Source organism: Canis lupus, chromosome 38, assembly GCF_048164855.1.
Source record: "Canis lupus baileyi chromosome 38, mCanLup2.hap1, whole genome shotgun sequence".
NCBI lineage: Eukaryota > Metazoa > Chordata > Mammalia > Carnivora > Canidae > Canis > Canis lupus.
The window spans coordinates 4,051,132-4,071,736 of NC_132875.1; the positions used below are offsets into that span (position 1 = coordinate 4,051,132).

A 20,605-nucleotide genomic window follows, 5' to 3' on the forward strand; every position below is an offset into this window, starting at 1 on the left:
TGAATTAAAACTTAATTCGGAAAAAGTAGCCAGCAACTTAAATAATCTCCCCTGAAAACTTACACAACTCAAACTTTTAATTTTCCTACTAATCAACAGCCAAGAGGACTTTAGTTCTTCTCTTATCAAACTGAGAAGGTGAGAGTGTTTTTAAGGTAATGCCAACTGTCTTATTAATATTTTGAGCTGGGAAAACCGTGACCTGTAGGGTATATCCATGCTTATAACGGTTATCCCATATTAGTGGTAAGTTGACTAATTTTCCCCTATCATGTCCCCTCACCTGGCTCATTCTTGATTTATTGCTGAAGTTTTATCTTTCATCTTTCTGTTTTATATTAGAACAGATAATGTGTGAGCTTGTTGGGTTTCTGAAACCCAGCAGCCTTTACCAGGGAGGAAGGGGTGCGGTGAGGTGCCCAGAACATGTTTCTTTGGTGGGGATGGGATGGTGAGGGAAGTGGACTGGATAACACCTCCTTATTTCTGGTAATGAGACTTAAGCCTTCATCACAGAGTGATAACAGAACAGTTGTGGTCACCCTGAATCAAGGAAAAAGTACACAGAGTTATTGAACTAATACACTCCTAATCTCCGCATCTGCTTAATGGGTAACGTGAGGCAGTGTGTGGATCTCCGTAGTGATATGGTCCTGTATTATCCACCCCACCTACAAAACTAGACATCTACCGCTCCTCTCCTGCTCTGAGTGCTCAAGAGGACTCTACTAGTTTTCTGGGGCTGCCATCACCAAGTGGGTGGTTTAGAACAACAGAAATTTATTCTTTCAAGGCTCTGGAGGCTAGAAGCCTGAAATGGAGGGGTTGACAGGGCCATGTTCCCTCCTCAGCCTCTGGAGAAGGAATCTCCCAGGTTCTGGTAGCTCCAGACACTCCTTGGCTTGTGGTGGAGTCCTGGTGATCCCTGTGTCCATGCTGTCATGGCTCTCTTCCTTCCGTGTTTGCTTTTGTGTCTCTTCTTGTCTTATAAGGACTCTGGTCACATTGGATTAGGGCCCACCCAATTCACTATGAACTCATCTTAAATTGATTACATCTCTAAAGACCCTATTTTGAAGTGAGGTCACATTCACATGGACTAGGCATTAGGACTTACATCATTTTGGGGGCCATGATTCAACCCATGGTGGAGAATTTTAAAGAAGCCCTATGGAGCCCTTTCTTTTGGGTCAATGTTACTCAGTTTTTTTATTTCCAATTTTTACAAACAGGTGTTTTGTATATATGTATATGTTTTAGTTAATAAACACTTATGCCTTTAGTTGAACAATGTCTACACACAAAAATATATGTATGGTTTAGGATCTTTTTTTGAGTAGAAAGGAATTTAGGTCTCAGAGGTTTTGAGCCTGTTTTCTGGAAGTCATTTAACTGAGCCTAAGACCCCTGGAAAAAATATAAAAAGTGGCTCAAGGAAACCAGCAATTAGATTTTGCAATCAAACTATGAATTAAGTCGGCAAACTTAGAATTGGGGTGATTCCTCTGCTGTATTTACTGCCTACTCAGATTCACCCTGGGAAACAGAAACCTCATCTATTGGAAGACAGAATGGAAACAGAATGTGGTGGCATGCTTAACATCAAGGTGGGCTCAATTGGTGGGCTGCCAAGTTTATGGAATGGCAAGGATTTTGAGGGATTTGAGTAAGAATGAGAAAAATGACTCTGAAGAACACATATAAGGATTAGATTGGAAACTATAGACATGTACTGACACCAACTACATGACTTTTCTCAATAGCCTATGGGAATGGATAAGTGGGTTGACCCAAGATGACTTAGGACTTAGAATGAGCAATGATGTACTTTTAAAGCCAATCCTATTTTTCCCCCTAAGGTGGCCAGTGGATTCATAATTGCCACAAAGACCATGGATAAAGTGTTTAAAGTTATGACCAAAGCCAACTTTAATTTTTCCTCACATTTCAAAGGTTGTCTGATGGCCAGCAGTTTCCTAATAGCTTACGAATCTTAAGGTAAAGTCTTTCTTCTCATTTACCGAATGTTCAATTTCCATCCATTTTTAAAAATTAATTAATTTATTTATTCGTGAGAGACAGAGAGGGGGAGAGAGAGAGAGAGAGAGAGAGAGGCAGAGACATAGGCAGACGGAGAAGCAGGCTCCCTGCGGGGAGCCTGATGCGGGACTTGATCCTAGGACCCCAGGATCATGACCTGAGCCAAAGGCAGATGCTCAACTACTGAGCCACCCAGGTGCCCCTCCATCAGTTTTCATATAGACCAGAGTAAATACCATTAACTGACTGCTTTGTATGAAATTCAGTATTCTACAGATCCCATGGAATCATGGGATAGAACCAAAAGCCTCCACTTTTTATGTGACCTTCCAATGGTACTGTGGAGACCAAGGCAGGTTTGCTGTGGTTAAGCAGGATTTATTTTCATTTTTAAGAGAATCCTCTTGCAACAGGTTTATGCAATTCTCTTAAAAAAATGTTGATCTTTAAAAAAACTAATGTTTCCAAAGCAGCAGTTACATAAATGGAATATTGCATTCAACCTAAATGTGTGGTTCCTAGTTAACACTGTTCTGCATATGATCAAGATTAAAGATTAGGATATTCTTCACATTTTCAAGCAAAATCCAGTTTTAAAAGCCTTGTTCCATGGGCACTGAGGGGGGCACTTGATGGGATGAGCACTCGGTGTTATTCTATATGTTGGCAAATTGAACACCAATAAAAATAAATTTATATATATATATATATATATATATATATATATATATATATATATAAAATAAAAGCCTTGTTCCTACCAAACTCCTAAAAACAGCCATTTGAGAGTAAACCAAAGCATCACATCATTCCAATGAAGCTGTAGGATTCATTACATGCACCAACCAATCTACATGGCTAGCTTCTGCATTACGCTTTTACAGAATTTATTTTACACCTATTATACGAAACAGCATTTTATTTTTTTTTTTTTTTTTTTTTTTTTTTTTTTTATTTTTTTTTTTTTTTTACGAAACAGCATTTTAAACACTGACATATAAGCTCCCTAACAAGATAAAGCAAAGACAAAAGTGTTTATCTTATTACAAACATGATACACCATCACTTACAGTTTTCAAACATTATTGCGCTTTAACTTTCATAATTTGACAATGCATTTATGGAACGATCTGCAGACAGCTAGTTTTCACAGACAAATTAAAGAACACTTCTAAGCAGACATGGCTGTCCTAAATTGTTTTTTTTTTAGGTAAGAATTTTGCAAACGTTACTTATGTTAGTGGTAACGGTAGAGCTGGAGAGTATTGCGTCTTCTCCATGTCGCAGTGAGAGACCCGCCAATAGGGTGGTGGAACTTGTGACCCTTTCCAAGGCCATGGCTCTCGTGGCCTGCAGGTGTCTCCCTGTGCTTGTAGACTGCCTTGGTGGTCCCCTGGGTGTAAGGATTCCCTCTGATAGCTTTACACAATGGCTCAATGAGGATAACCTCAAAGAATTTGTACGTAGAATCTTCACCAACTCAGTAAGAAGAATTCGCGACTCTCAGAGCCCCACGTGGCAGCCAGCTCACTCCTCTGCAACAGACTGAAGGCTTTGGGCAAACTTTAGCTGGTTAACACCATGATGGGCAGGCTTGCTGTACACAGCACCCTTAGGAACAGGGTGTTTGTGGCCACCACGACGGACATGAACCCGACATACGACGTAACCTTGCTTGGCCTTGGACCCCAGTCTATGCACTTTATCAGCCCGGGTTGGGTGGGGGGCCCTGTGGACGGTGCACCCTGAGAATAAAGCACATTACATCAGACCGCTTCTTCCTCCATAGCTCCTGGGTGTACCTGTAAGCACCCATCTTGGTCTACCTTTGAGCTGATGGTTGCCACCGGATGGAAAGCCTGGCTGCGTATTTTTTAAAATTAAAAAAAAAAATTGCTGCAATTTTAATGTTTACTATTTTCATTACTGGGAGTTACACTATTTTAATGATCCAACATACATCTTATTTTTTAAACTTCCGGTAACATGACACGTGTCTTAATGTACCATCTTCGCCATTTGATTTACTTATTTCTGTTGCTAATACTCTAATTTTTCCAGCTGCTTAGCCTTGTCACCATCACTGATTCCTCTTTTCCTCTTGACCTGCTTATCCTTTACCAAACCCTCTGAATCTGTCCGTTAGAATATCCCTTTCTTCCATCTCTTCCTGAACACTCACTACCATCATGCTTTTGACTCCTTATGCCTAAACCATGATAAGGAATTCCTGTCTGATTTCCTGACCTGGGTCTCTCCTCACATCACCAGATTAGTAATCATGTGACCTCATTGTTTAAAACCTTTCTAGAATATATCTTTGTTTGATAAATTAAAGAAATGTTTTCACCTGGGAGAATCAGAAGCTTGACCTGGAAACATAACTCTATGGTGTCGATGATAGAAGTGTTCATGTTTCTAATGACTTACCAATATGGTGTCAGGACACATAATATTTACAGCAATTGACCTAATGATTCCCCAAATGTCCAATCATCCAAGAAAAGTAAACTTGTTATTTACAAGGGTAGAAAATAGCATAACTTGGAGGGATATCGAAAAAATATTGATATGAAAGATTTTTGTAATGATGTTTAATATTTGGTCGGTATGAAATTAAGATCTGCTTCATGCAGAAAATTTGGAAAATATGGAAAGGCATCGGTAAAATAGTGAAAGAACCACCCGTGGTTGTATCAATGATTAACATTTTGAAATGAGGTCTAGTCTTGAAGGAGGAAAACTGTAATGAAATGCTTTTCTGTCCAGGCCACCACAAACCTCCCTACTCCTCTTATGACCCCTCTCTCTTCAGTCTCAGATTATTTTAACTTAGCCAATACATGCCTATTCCATGCTCCATGTTCCCCACAAGTTCTTTTCTTTTGTCTAGGGTATGAGTTGAGGCTTCCTCTCCCCAAACCAATCTTCAGAGGGGCTTGAGGTCTTGAAGATTTTCCAAATCATCTTGGATCTTATTGTGCCACCTGCTGGAGAGAGAGGAGGTGAGGCCATTACAAACCAGTAGCTCCTGTGAACCTTTCAGGAGATCTTCAAGAGTGGGATGCAAAAGCATGAGAGAAAAGGGTCATGGTCGCTCTCCATCTAGACCCACAGGCCTCCCCAAACATTCTGACCTTCCTTCTTGCTTCCAGGGAGATGAGTTCGACTTTGAACCCAACCACCCTGTGCAGAGAAGCTGATGTCCCTCGCTTTACAATCCCATCTGACCCAGTCCCAGAAATGGACAAATTAAAGATTTCCTTGACTGCAAAGCTCCATTCAACCTTCCCTCCATTAAGAAGAGAAGCCTGGGAATGGCTTCAGGGGTGCAAACAACTGAACTTGGAAGCTCCCAGAGGGAATTGGAAGCAACCAGGGCAGAGTGCACATCAACATCCCCCTCCAGGCACAAGGTGGACATACCTATTTCAGGTTCTTACCTGCACGTCTCTCCTCCTGCTTCCATCTCATCCTCATTTTCTCTGTCTCTGCGCTGGCGCAGCGGTTCACAGGCTGTAAACTCCTGGGTTATTTATCAAAGAGATTTCTGTTTGAGAAGCTAGAGATCTTTCTTAAGATTTTGCACTTCTTGCCCTCATGTCTGCTTACTTCCTTTTTTTAAAAAAAATTATTTGAGAGAGAGAGAGACAGAGACACACAGAGAGAATATGAGAGTGAGAGCACAAGTGGGGAAGGGCAGAGGAGGAGGGAGAAAGCACCTGAAGTGGGTTCCGCACTAAGCTTGGAGCCCGGTCTAGGGTCTCTATCCCACAATGGTGAGATCATGACCTGAGCTGAAACAGAGAAGTTTCCTTAACTGACTTAGCCACCCAGGGGCCCCACATGTCCTCACTTCGTAAGGAGCTCAGAGTCAGGGATCCTGCTTCTGCCCCTGGTCGCCCACTCTGGAATTCTGTTACTGCCGCTGTCAAGAAGTTTCTTCCATATCAACTGCTATTCTTTCTGGGTTAATCCAGCACATGTGCACCGAGCATTGCTGCTGTGCTCAATAGCAGGAGAGCTGTGGAGAAAGGTAAAAATGATCCTTGCCTTGAGGAAATGAAAGTCAAGTTGAGGGAAGTAACAGGTAGAAAGATGAAGAGACTCCAAAATTGAGTTTGTTCACCTCTTGAAGGTATCTTATGTTCCAGGAACAAAACAGGTCACATGTTTGGGAAAATTATGACCAGGGAGAAGTGACTTGAACCTTGGTTCAAGGTTTGCCCTTTGTTCTGCCCTTTGTTCTGGAAATCAGCAGAAGCATCTGAGTTAGTGCGGGGACCATTTGTAATAAAAACCAAGAAAAGAAGTTAGATTTACTTTTAACACAGTAAGGTCAGGGTTACTATTTTGCAAGTAGAGCTAAAGACTTTTTTTTTTTTTTTTTACAGGGTATATGTAAGTGGTCTATACAGTCATCAGAAGAACATTAATTTCGGAGGCACCAAACATGTTAGCCTTTTAGGTAAATTAGGAGGGAAATACTCAGGAGAGGTGCCTTGAAGGTGAAGCACCTGCTTCTCTCCCCCACACCCCCACCCCCTGCCCACGTGCGCCGCCTGCCCACCCACAGGCCCTAAACTAGCTTTTGCCTCCTTTCTCCCCCGCCCCCCCACCAAGGTCCAAAGTGGCAGCATTTGCATTTTCTTTTTTCTTTCTTTCTTTCTTTCTTTCTTTCTTTCTTTCTTTCTTTCTTTCTTTCTTTCTTTCTTTCTTTCTTTCTTTCTTTCTTTCTTTCTTTCTTTCTTTCTTTCTCTCTTTCTTTCTTTCTTTCTTTCTTTCTTTCTTTCTTTCTTTCTTTCTTTCTTTCTTTTTCTCTCTTTCTTCTTTCTTTCTTTCTTTCTTCTTTTTCTTTCTCTTTCTTTCTTTTTTCTTTCTTTCTTTTCTTCTCTTTCTTTTTTCTTTCTTTCTCCTCTTTATTTCTCTTTCTTCTTTTCTTTCTCTTTCTTTCTCATTTCTTTTCTTTCTTCTCTTTTTCCTCTTTCTTTCTTTTTTCTCTTTCTCCTCTTTTTCTTTCTCCTCTTTCTTTTTTTCTTTTCTTTCTTCTCTTTTTCTTTCTTTCTTTCTTTCTTCTTTCTTTCTTTCTTTCTTTCTCCGCTTTCTTTTTTCTCTTTCTTTTCTTTCTTCTCTTTCTCCTCTTTTCTTTCTTTCTTTCTTTTTTTTCTCTTTCTCCTCTTTCTATTTCTTCTTTCTTTCTTTTTTCTTTCTTCTTTCTTTCTTTCTTTCTTTCTTTCTTTCTTTCTTTCTTTCTTTCTTTTCTTATTTGAGAGCAAGCACATGATTGGAGGGAGAGGCAGAGGCAGAGGGAGAGAGAGAATCTCAGACACACTCCCCAGTGAGCACAGAGCCTGACGCAGGGCTCCATCTTATGACCCTGGGTTCAGGACCTGAGTGGAAATTAAGAGTTGGTGGCTCAACCAACTGAGCTGCCCAGGTGGCAGAGTTTTGAAGACATAAGAAGGGTTTGAGGTGAGGCTTTGTTATTCTGTTATTCAGGCGGAGGGTGTGAAGGTGGAGAGGGTTTGAAGACTCAAGGATATTAACATAGTCGGTAAGTGAGAGGGTTTCCACTTTGTAACACTTGAATCTTTAGACCACATGTGTGTGTAGTCAAGGGAGTACTTAACCATCACTGATGATGATGATGATGGTGATGGTGATGATGATACCCAGTCCCAATTTTGCTTTCAGACATTTTGGAATCATCCTATATAGAACTCTTATAGGTGTGTTGGAATTAGGTCGCATGAGCTCCAGATATAACCACAGGCAAGAAATGAGTTTCTGGTTGGAATTTCAGTCGGACGCCTCCAGTTAAAGCTCCTCCTGTGAAAACCTGTTGTGGCTTCTGAGTGTGACACGGGGTGGCGCTCCTAAACCACTCGCTGAGCCTTGAGGCCTCTGCGCTGCACTCAAGGCTGGAAATGCGGGGAAAGCCCAGGAGGGCTGGGCGGGAGCCTCCCCTCCCTTCACCTTTTAGCTACGTTGCACACTTGCTGGTCCTGTTTTGTTTAAACGGGGCTTTCATTTTTTAATGCGATTTATGAGGCAGCAATTTTTTTCATGATAGAAGTGGGGTTACATTAAAAAATACTTTTTTAAAGGATAAAACTATGCCACATGATTAATTCTCTCTTCTTTGACTCTTTTCTGCATCAGCCAAAGAATTACTTCTGCAGGGCTCTGCCCAAAGGCCCCCGTCAACTCTTCATTCTGCACCTCGTAAGGCACTCTGAAGCTATATTCATAAAATAGCACAATGAAAAGACTTTTTAAAAACCATAAAATGGTGATTGTCATGACGGGCACTGAGGGGGGCACTTGACGGGATGATCACTGGGTGTTATTCTGTATGTTGGCCATACACCAATAAAAAATAAATTTATTATAAAAAAAATTTGCCCGGGCAAGAGGTTTAAGTTCTTTTACATGCTAAGGACTTTGTTACCATCATTTCACATATTTTGGTCATGAGCAGCCTCTTGATGAAATTCGTCTCCAGGTCCTGGCCAATGCTGGTCCTCACTGGGTGGAGGGAGGAAACTACAACAGAGCTGCTCAGCTTCCTTGCCATCTACCCAGACGGAGCCCTTCTTAACCTGCTGGTCCCGGTTTCCCTCTTTTCTGTTTTTCTGAACATCATACCAGCACCTGCTCCCCCTCAGAAGAGAGCCTTCTCTGCTCTCTTAGTATTTTCCTCCTGCCTCGGCTTGCTCCAGGAGTTTGCCTATTCTGACACCTGTCCTCACAGTCCCAGACCACAGTGACTGCAGACTGAGCTGCTTCCATTTTGTGGCTCCTTATTTCACATATAATATATATTAACATATTATTCCATTAATATAATTCCATATAATATATATTAACATATTATTCCATTAATATTATTCCATTAATAGTACATGAAATATTAACAGAATTAAGAATATATAATATTAAAAAATAAAAGAATAGTATACTAACACTATAATATATATTATCTAACATATAGACATATATGTATTATATACAGAGGGAGACCGTGTATGTATATTCTATGTATAATGTAGAGAACAGCCCATTCATCTACTTTGGTTTGTTTTGTGTTGACCCCCTTTATTCCTTATTTTTCTATTATTTTGAGGAGCCTCCACTCTCTTTTGGTCATATGTCTGATGATATATCTCTGTTTTCTGGATATAAGTCTGCTTTCCTGAGAGCTCAGTTGGCCACACAGAATCACCTTTTTTGTGTTGAAAGACTCCAAGCTGGCAGTTCTTTTCCTACATGTCCCTCGCCATCGAGGACCGATATTTGTCTATTTCTACTTCTCCAGTTCTTTTGTCTTAAGCCCTCAAATCTGTAGTAGCAATTCTCCCTCATGCTTCCAAAAGCCATACTTGTGAGCTATGAGAACACGTGAGGTGAAATTTGAAGAAGCTACTTATGAATACAAATGAACTTCTTAGCAACCTGTCCAACACATAGGTGGCACCCACTGAATGAAAGGCGTTGTTAGTAGTTGCCCATCCCATGTAATCCAACACACTTGAAATATCTGCTTGATGCCCAACACTTTGTATCGGAGGTGTGAAAATAAAGAAGTCAGATCTCTTTCCTTGAGAATCTGGAAGACTAGGGCAGCCGACAGGCATCTAAATTCGTCATGGCAAAACAACATGACCCTTCGAATTAGGAATTGCTGGGGAAAGTGGTGAGCGAGGATGGGAAGAATCAGGAAGGTGTTCATAGAATAATGACCAGCAGCCGTTCCATGTTTCAGATGGAGCAGGTGCTGTTTTTAATCTTCCACAGGTATTGGCTTATTTAATTCTTAACACAACTGTGTGAAGTTAACTACTGGATAGACGTCGTCCTCACATTCCAGGAAAGCAAAGTAAGGGGCAGACAGGCTAGGAAGCATCGGCTAGGGGTGGCCGAGCTGGGATTGGAACCCAGGAGATCTGGTGCTCAGAGGTGATGGTCTTGACTCCTCTCCTGCTTTCAGCACGTTGAAGAAATGGGGAGGAGCAGGAGGGCCTCCAGGAAGATGGGACGGGCTGAGCGAGAGCCCACATGGAAGCAAGAAAACATGTGGGGTGGTGAAAAAAGCCTGGTTAGCTGTGGCAGGACAGAGCCGGTCACAGGAGAGCAAGGCTGGGGGCACTCAGGACTTCTCAGGACTTCTCAGGACATTTGTCCTAATCTTCTATTTTGGACATTGGGAGGGAACCTTGACCCATCCTGAGGAAGGGAGGCACATTTGGGCATCATGCCACCTGGAGCAGAGCAGGGTGGCATTTGCTCCTGTGTGTCCCATCCCCTATATGGCCATCAGCCCTTTGACACCCCATGCGGCCCTCTGTGAGTTCATGGAAAAAGAGCTGCGGAGGTAAGCACAGTGTTTCCTCTGCAGCCCCATCAGCCCCCAGAGCAGCCTCCCCCCGTCTAAGGCCTGGGCTGTCTGTGGATGTAACTTTCCCAGGGCAAGCGACTTTTTGCTTGGGTTGACAGTCCCAGACATTCTGGTATCTGTCATCTGGTTCTGCTTTAAACCAAGGCCTGCTTGCAGCAGTGGCCCTGAGAGGGTGATTCCAGGGAGGGGTGTGTACGTGCTCCTGATGGGTAGGCGAGAGACGGTAATCGGGCAGGGGTGGGATGGCAGGAAGGAGCCTGCACACCTCCTGCTTCTGCTGGCAGCCTGTGTGACTTTGTCCATGTACCCACATTCTTTTCCTCCCTCCATCCCCATGGGAGAGGTGTCTCGTGTCCCCAACAGATGCTTCCTAAGTGTGCGATTTCCAGCTTGAGACATGCAGGCTGGGAGAGGCTGCGTTGGTAACTAGATTCAGCTGTCTGTTATGGCTATAATGGGCTCTCAAGTCCAGATGGCTGCCCCTTGGGCCAACCCACATCTGGCTGAGAATGCCGTGAAGCACGTAGCGGGCTGGGTGCGGGGCTGGCCCCTGGAGGATGCAAAGGAGGGAAGAATGCTCTCCTATGTCTGGATTTTTCCCGAATTTTCTCGGCTGTCCTACTGCCCCTCACCTCCACCTCTGACCCCAGTGCATGAAGACCAAAGCTAAAACTAGACATCTGGTTCCATGCCTCTGATTTCTGCTTCCTTGCATGTGATGGCAAGATACGGGGCTTTCCTTAGGGAAGACTTGCAAAGCCCCCAGTTAAACTTGGCCAACCAACGCCCTGTAAGGCTGGCATCAGTCTATCCACAGGATTGCCCTTTGGCCCCATGAACAACCTGAAAGATCACATTTACTTCCCATTGACTGTGGAGACCTTAGAAATGTCTGGAAGATCACCAGCCACAGGGAGCCAGTAATAGGCACAGGGAGCCTGTGTAATCTGACAGGACAAACCATATCTGTGATATGGATTTGGGGAAATGTGACTGCTCTGCAGAGCCAGTGGTTTTTAGAGTCAAGACCTGCTTTAGCGAGTGGGTTGTATTCCCATCCTGCTTGCCTCATGATCCAGGAGAGGATCTGGGACGCAGAGCTTTAAAAGGACTTGCCTAAAGCTACACAATGAGTTAGAAGTGGAGCTGGGATCCAGCTGGGAGAGCAAGGCTGGGGGCACTCAGGACTTCTCAGGACATTTGTCCTAATCTATTTTGGACATTGGGAGGGAATCTATTTTGGACATTGGGAGGGAATCCAGATTTATGAACCCAGAGCTTGGTGATTTCTACCCAAAGCCCACCTCAACTTCCATTCTCCCCTCCAGCTCTGTGATAGATGCGTTTCTAACAGGGTGAGGGCAGGCTGTGCTAGACACAGTGTGGTCACTGGTAGAGACAGTTATGCAGTTACAACCAGGGATGAGTTTGAGACTCTTTGTTCTGTAACGCCAATGGAATGTCTACGGCATGCAGTCCCCCGATGATGTGGCCACTGGAACTTGGTTCTCTGTGGTCTCCTTGTCCTGCTGTAGGCCACCTTTGGTTTCAAACAGAAACAGGACCAGGGACATTTGTACTGCAAACTCTCTGTGTCTTGTTGTCATTCAGTGTTTGCATTTGGCCTGTTTCTCAGTTCTTGACTCCTCTTACTCTGTCTGCTGGTGCCTACCCTCCTGTACACTGTTGAAATTTTCTATACTTTAACATCTAATTTAGATCCCTTGTTCGTATCACTGATTGGTGCTGCCTTGTTTCCCGTACTCTGATCCCGGCTTACTTGCTCTGGTGTTGCCTTTCTGCCTCCACACCCATCCCGTGATCCTCTAGTCCTCTGGAGCCATCTAACTCCCAGGTCCAGTGTCTCCTTGGCGTTTCCATTTTGCTGCTCCCCGAGGCCAAGTAGGACATCCCTCCCTTGAACTCAAGGCTTCTAAGTCATGGGCTGGATTGCCTCTGACTGAAGCGAAGTCTACAAGTATTCTTAGGAACAAGCAACCAAGGGTCACTCTAGGGCTGAGCTACATGGAGGTTAGAGTTAAATTACTGGGAAACTTTTTGATTTTAAAATGATATGGGATGACTTGACAAAAGAAGACTGAACTATTATTACTTATTATTAATGAGAAGGTTACCATTTCATACCAAGACTTTTAAACTTTGTCCCAAAGTACCACTTTTAAAAATGGTTATTTAATATTTGTTGATTTTACATGGCTTGATAAATATATTTTTGTTTTTAATTTAATTTTTGAGAGAGAGAAAGAGAGTGAGCATGAGCTTAAGGAGGTGTGGGGAGGGGCAGAGGAAGAGGGGGAGAGAGAGACTCTTAAGCAGACTCCATACCCAGCATAGAGCCTGATGTGGGACTCAATCTCATGACCCTGAGATCATGACCTGAGCTGAAACCAAGAGTTAGCCGCTTAACCAACTGAGCTACCCAGGCACCCCAATATGCTTTTATTTTTAGAAAAAGAGTAGCACGTTCACGGTAACCTACCTGTAGAGTTTGAGCACAGGGTCTCCACAAGACTCCATAAGTGAGAGTACGTCCAGGAGCACAGGGCCACAGCACAGTGCTCTCACCTGGTAGCAGCCTCCCTGCCCAAGTTTTTCCATCAACACTTTGAAAGGCAAGTAACTCTTTGAAAATTTACTCTTCAAAATTGAAGTGGCTGCAAATGCCAGGCACAAAAGGAATTCCAAGACTGTGTGGAGACCAGTTCTTGACTCCTAGCCCAGTGGTTCTCAAACTTCCCTGCACATTGGGATCACCTGGGGAGCTTATAAAAATCCCGATCACACTCTCTACCCATGAAATTGAATCTCCCTAGAAGCGAGGGGCGGGCATCTCTAGAGGGCCTATTAAAATGCAGATACCTGGGTCTCATCCTTGGCATTTCTAACTCAGTGGGTTTGGGGCAAGGTCCAGAAATGTGCATTTTCTAACAAGTTCTGAGGTGGTACTGATGCTGATCTGGGAGCCACAGTTTGAGGAACGTTGGGCTACTCTGTACATTAAAAGCAATGGCCCTTATTGTTTATAACATTGCTGTTGTCAGAAACTGATGAATGAGCCCTGTCTTGAATTGACGATTATCCATGCACCTGTTGCCTGGTGAATAGTTTTGCAAAAACAAAACAAAAATAAAAAAGAAATTAGTCCTACCTCTTACCTGTGAGGTGGTAACCAGTATACCTGCCCCTTAAAGGAAAAACATTACATTCACAACCTTGGAATCAAGCTTCCCTAGGGTACATTTTCCCCTAGAGGCCAGAGATCTGTTGTGTGATGGTGTTTCCAACATCCGGTTTATTGCCCCTTAGACAACACTGATGCATTTGTGTTGAGGAAAATGCTCGTTATTTTCTAAAATGAGGCGTCTTATTATGTTTTCAAGGAATCTTGGTAGTGCTCTCTTTTCAGAAAATCGATGGCTGGATTTTCCCTCAGTGGGAGCTGGCTTCCTGTCTCTCTGGCTGTGCGTGGAGGGAGAGAGACATCCATCAGCGTCTAACAGAAGTTTATCTACAACAATCCCGTCCCAGCGCCCGAAGCACGTGAGGGGAGGGAGTCCAGTTCCACTGGACCTTGCTGCTTACCTGTTTCTATTTTGGTAATTCATGTGAACAGATCAGATGGCTGGTATCCATCTCCAGTCGGGGCCTGCTGGAGATAGGCATAGGCCAGCCCCAAATGTATGGGGCAGGTCCGTGTTCTTCTCCAGCGGGCCAGAACTGGATTCTCCTGGGCAGCTGCCCTTTGTGAGTTCACACAGAGAGAGTTGCTGAAAGCGAGCAGCAGCTGGGCCAAGCTAATCATTCTGATCAATAGGCCTCTCCTGATTAGGGATTTGCAGAGATGAGGGGTTGCCAGGCCGTGCAGAGCACATCATTATGCTGTTTGACTTCCTCTGACCTTGTAATTCAGGCCCCAGGGAAAGTAGAGAGTGAGAAGTAGGTGGTTGAGGGGGCAGATTGCTGAGTTGTCTGGCCCCTGCTCCATGCAGGGTAGTCCTGACAGGTTTGGGGGCTCTCCTTGCTAGGAAGGAGGGAGGGGTCTGCAAGGTTTACCAGCACGAGGAGCCCTCTGGGGTTCCCTAGGGTAGCTTTCTCTCTGACATTCATGAAGGCTCTGAGATTAGGCCTTACTCCTGCATCCAGAATCACAGACAAGCAGTGAAGTGCTAAAGAGGGGCGACGGTGACCTGGCCTGCCACAGGGAAGTCTCAGAAAGTAGCAACATTTTCAATTCACAAATAATTCTTGACACCCCTTCCACACACACTACATGTCTGGCCCCACGCTCAGCAGTGAAATTATAAACATGCTGGACCTCAAGAGGCTCACAGCTTTCAATTATTCCCATGTTTATCTCTGTGCTCAAAATAAATTTCCAGAGAATTCTGTAAAGCTGGTAGAGGCAAAACCCCCACATTCCTCCCCATGTTGTAATGGCTGGTGTCCTCACCCTTTCCTCCCACGTGTAGTCCACACCAAATGTGTTTTGACATGGGGCCACGTCCTGGAGATGAAGAGGTGGACAAGACGCATTTCCTACTGTTGAGGAGCACATGGTTCCACCCACCAGTGGAACTTAGAACCACAACCTCTTTAGGATTATTAGGACTTTTTAACTGTTTTGTGGGTGGAATCTGGAGACTTTCTTTTTGGAGAGGTGGCTCCTGTCTAGCAGGAAGAGCAACTATGTAGGTCTATTAACCAATGTCCCCACTGTTCCACCCAGATACTGACACTTCTCATTCCTTCAGCCAACATCTTTCTGCCCGAGTCACATGGCTGGTCTGTAGGAAACAGAAGGGCAGCCAAAAGCTACAGAAAAAGTAGAAAATGCAGGCAGCCACTTTACCTCATCAGGAACCTCAGCATGATTGTGTAAGACCATTCCCAGCATCCCGGGAAATTGTCTCTGTATGGCCAGTAATAATATTTACCTCTTGGGTGAGTGGGAACAAGTGAGATGAGATGGTTTGGCTTGAATTGCAACTCTTTTTTTTTTTTTTTTTTAAGATTTACTTATTTGGGAGAGAAAGGGAGAGAGAGTGAGTGAACAGGGGGAGGGACCGAGAAGGGGGAGAGAGAGAGAGTCTCAAGCAGACTCCCTACTGAGCATGGGGTCTGATATGGGACTTGATCCCAGGACCCTGAGATCATGACCTGAGCCAAAATCAAGAGTTGGATGCTTAACCAACTGAGCCACCCAGGTGCCCCTTGAGTTACTACTCTTTTGGAAAAGCCCAAGATTCCTTAGAAGCCTCTCCATTGATGAGTTGGGGATGGCTGCATTTTTAGATGGAGGTGTCCTATGTAGCAACAGGAACCTTAACATCTACAAGAAAGTGCTGGGGAGTCAGGTGAAATGAGACATGGTCTCGAGTCATGTCTATTTTCCTGAATGGGAAGTGGTGCTTCCAAGGCTCTACATGCTGCTGGCTACACGTTCTGGCCGAAGAAATTACCCCCATAGTTGGTTTTGATGAAGTTAAATTTCTGTTTGGAAAACTATTCCCCCCAAAAAACAAACAAACAAACAAAAAATAAAACAAAAAAAACAAACAAAAAAGAAAAGAAAACTATTCTCTTGTTTTTCTAAGCTCTGTGTGATTCATTGAATTAACAAGTCTTACCCTTGTATTCTCAGTCCTTGCTTTCATCAGAACATTCCTGAACAATATTCCTTCTCATTGTTTCCAGTTGCATGGCAAACTGAGACTGGGTCTCAGGTCTACTTACCATTCTTATTATCATAAAGGAGCCCTGTAAGGATGGAGACCTGTAGGGCCACTTTTTGGAATTTAATACTACATGAAACCCTGTGGTATAACATGATTTCATATTGGCATGGTATTTGTGGTAAGTAACCACAGATCGCATCTGAGGACCCTGGCTTGTTGGGGTCATGGAGTCTGACATATTTCTGTAGAAGAAGTAGGGTTTTCCTGAAAGGTGATTGGTGTTATTATGGCCAATCATCCTACAAAGTGTTGGGGGCTCACTACATAATTTGCCCACCCGATGCAGGATGAAAATGGGGGCCCTGGGCAGGGGATGGGGAAATCAGTCTTCCCTTTCCATGGCCCACTGCCCCAGACCCTGGTGGACAGGCAGTCGTCAAGGGATTGCAACCTTGGCAAGACCCCCCCACCCCCATCAACCCTCTGCCTGTCACCTCTGCTTGCCTGCCAACTGCTTTTTGGTGCTGCCAACCAGGTGTGGAGGATGGCTGCTGCCCTGGTCTGACCCAGACACCAGCCACTAGTCTCCTGTCATACCTCCGATATCCCCCACCCCCCATCCAGGTGGTGTGGTCACCCTGAGCAGAGGATGACAGGAGTCATGGGGCAGGGGTGAGGACAGGGAGGCCGAGAATGTGTCCGTGGAGCTGGGGAGGTGACAGCACGTGCCCCACTGTCCTGTTGGACCTCACTTACAAAACATACATTCAAAGATAAAATGATTAAGAATTCCCAGATGGTCACCACAGAGCATTAAACCCCAAGTGCAGAGCCCTTCTGCCCCCATCACATGCCGTGAAAGCAGCCCTGGCAGGGGTTACTTAGTCTTGGGACAGAAATAGGCAGGCTGGGTGTCCTCTTTTCTGGGCCAGAAGAAGACAAGACCTGGTTCTAGGGTATCAGGGAGCTGGTAACGGCCCCCATGATGTGGCAGGCTGACAGGGAGAGAGGGGATGGGCTAACGTTCATTGGGGACCCTTGGGCAGATCTTAGTTTATGCCATAGGTGTCCCCCCTTGTCTGGGGCTTCACTTTCCAGGGCTTCTGCTACACCTCGTCAACCGCTGGCCTGAAGCAGAGGATCATCCTTCTGAGGCAGCATCAAGACTTCAGTTGTGGCCTAATGCTGTGTCACGGTGCCTGTGTCATTCCACTCAGTCATCTGAGCATGTGGGCATTTTATCATCTCACATCCTCACAGGAGGAAGGGTGGCTACGGTAATATATTTCCAGAGAGAGAGACCATGTTCACATAACTGTCATAGTATATTGTATAATTGTTCTATTTTATTATTGGTGGTTATTAATCGTCTCCTACTGTGCCTAATTCAGAAATTAAGCTTGATCACAGGTATGTATGTATAGGCCAGAACATGCTATGTGTGTGTGTGTGTATATATATATATATATATAGGGTTTGGCTCTAGCTGCAGTTTCAGGCATTCAGTGGGGGTCTTGGTCTTGGTCCCCTGTGAGTCAGGGAGGGCATTGCTGTTAGGTGAGCCTGGGCTGTGCTTGGGACGGTGTGGTGCAGTGGGAGCCCTGTTCTCTCCTTAGATATCAGAAGGCATGGAGTGGGGGTTCCAATAGGCCGCCAGTAAGGGGTAGCACAGGGCCTCTGCTTTGGGCAGTTGCTGTTGCAGCAAGAGCAGGGCAGAGCTGGCTGGCTCTGGCATCTAGGACAGCTTTGTAGCCTTCTGCAGCCCCCGAGGACTATATGAGCATCTTGACTCAATGCATGAGCTGAGAGAGGAGCCAGGAGCGATCTCGTTAATATCTGCCACTAGGCACGCAGGGAAATTTGGGAATTATCAGGGCAGGGGAGCTCGAGAGAAAGACTGGACTTCTTGTTGATCTTGGCACGTTAATAATGATAGCTAACACTCACGAGGGCTCGTTATGTGCCAGACCCTGTTTGAAGAATGTTTTATGCATTCATTTAATTCAACAGGATGGGGCTATTGTTCTCCCCATCTGACAGATGGGCAAACTGACCTAGGGAGAGAGAAATTCCCCAAAGGTCACATGGCTGGTAGGTGAGTGGTAGAGTCGGCATCCAGCCCAGGCATTCTGGTCCTAACCTGCACTCTTCACCACCGTCCTGTACCTCCCTCTGTGAGGCACCGGCCTAGGTGCCGTGTACACATTAGGGATTGTATTGTGATGGAGGGGTTTGGGTCGCCCAAAGTGACAATCCTCGAGAAGGTACAATCAGGGGACGCCTGAGTGGCTCAGTGGTTGAGCATCTGCCTTCAGCTCTGGGCGTGACCCCAGGGTCCCAGGATTAGGTCCCACATTGGGCTCCCCCCAGGGAGCCTGCTTCTCCTGAGTCTCTGCCTCTTTCTCTGTGTCTCTAATGAATAAATAAAATCTTTAAAAAAGGTACAATAGGATCTACCGATTATATACTTTATAGTTATAGGTTCTACTTTTCACAAATGTCATCTTGTTAAATCCTTCCGATGACCTACGAGATGGGTAAGGCAAGATTACTACAAAGCTTTGGCTCGGCCATGTTGGGCTCTGTGACATTGGGCAAATTACTTCAACCTCTCTGAGGGTCTATTTTCTTCATTTTGCGTCTTCCTTGCAGATCAACATACTATTTCTATCTGCATTTTTGAAATGGACAAAAAATAAGTTTATGAAACTCTATCCTTATCTGGGAGGACCCCTTAAACTTTGGGGTTCCAAATGGGGCACATCGACCTGTTCCAAACTATAGCAGCAATTTCTTACTATTTCTAGAGGCTTTCCTCATTGTACCTGTCTTACGTTCTGGGGGACACTGTAGAGCTCCCACAGCTCCCGCTGCCAATGGTCCTGAAGTTCCTGGATTGTGGGGCACGAAGCCAGGGAGTGGAGGGCTCTACAGTGAGCTTTCTTATGTGATGCAAACCCTGCATGATAGAAGACGGGAAATAATTGAATATGCTCTTAAGTATGGGTTTATTGACCATATCAAATGTAGTTATGCTTTCTCCAAGTCAAATTCAGGCTGTTTTTCTTCTTCATGCTTAATTACAAGTGTTTTTAATTAGATGAATTCCATTAATGGCCAATTAAGTTTCAATTTAGAGGTCACATATGCACGCTGGCACCCCCATCACAGCTTGGGCTCTGTGCAAAGTGACCCGGGTCTGAGCTTCCATCTGCTTAATGTTGCTTTGCCCATTAAGGGAAGTTAATGTTTCCTAATTGTTTGCTTTGGGAAAGGAGCCAAGTTGTGCCCTTTCCCCAACTGCCTGTACTTTCCCAGCTGCAGTGAGAGCTGCTGGGCAGGGGAGGGAGGAGAATGAGGGGTAGGAGAGGGGAGGTTTGTGGGGCTACCAAGAGAAGGAGGTAGCCCAGAGGAGTGACTTCTTGGGAGTCTGGGCAGTGTGAGAGCTGGCAGGAATGGTGCACAACTAACTGTCATGAAAAGGGTGATGCTTTGGGTTTCTCAGGCCAGCACCTGAAAGAGGAGGCTTTTTCTCCCCTCCACGGCATGCCTTGTATTAGCACCTGGGCCCACTGGAGTGGAGGATGGGGGAAGGAGGCACACGGGCAGCACAAAGAGTCCCAGGCTAGAGTGGAAATGGCATGGGCTGATGGGCAGGAATTTGGGTGAAACCGATGATAATTCAATCTCATCATGTAGGGGCTTATTCCATATGCCAGGAAAGGGGAAGTATGCTTTTGGAGTTTGGGGATGAAGCTCTTCTTGTGCAAATCTGCTTATTTAAAAACGATAACCGTGGTTGTCATTAATCCGCCTGCTGGGATTTCAAGGATGCTCAAGTATCAGAATCCTAGAAAACCAATGTTGAAAGGTCCTTGAAGTGGTTACTTCAAGCTTCTAAATTTGCAGGTGGAGAAACAGAGGTCCAAACAGGAAGGGTGATTTGCCTGAAGTTGGAAGCTGGGGAGTGGCAGGGAAGATAAATGCCAGGTCTGGGGACCTAAGGCCAGTGTTTTCTCCTTTTCACATTGTCTCCACCCACATTCTTCTTTTTTTTAAAGTATTAATTAATTAATTAATTAATTAATTAATTTATTTAACAGAGAGAGAGAAAGAGAGAGCACACAAGAAGGTGGAGCAGCAGGCGGAGGGAGAGGGAGAAGCAAGGTCCCCACTGAGCAGGGAGCCTAACGCGGGGCTTGATCCCAGGACCCCAAGATCATGACCTGAGCTGCAGGTAGATGCTTCACTGACTGAGCCACCCAGGTGCCCCTCCACCCACATTCTTGAACAATGTCTGTGATTGTTCTGTAGAGAGAAAAGAAAAGCTTGTCGTTCCCCCTCCTCTGTCTCTTTCTCAGCATTGGGAGTGATATAATGACAATATAACTCTCAGTGTACAGGGCTGAGTGCACCTGCCCCTCTGCTCTACTCTTGTACCTCCTGCAGCTAAGCTAAGTGATGAATGACT

At 44.8% G+C, this 20,605-nt stretch overlaps 1 pseudogene; it reads right to left on the reverse strand.

Annotated features, from left to right (window-relative positions):
- Nucleotides 1–3,245: 3,245 nt before the first annotated feature.
- On the reverse strand, nt 3,246–3,856 carry LOC140626859 (large ribosomal subunit protein eL15-like; annotated as a pseudogene).
- Nucleotides 3,857–20,605: the final 16,749 nt, after the last annotated feature.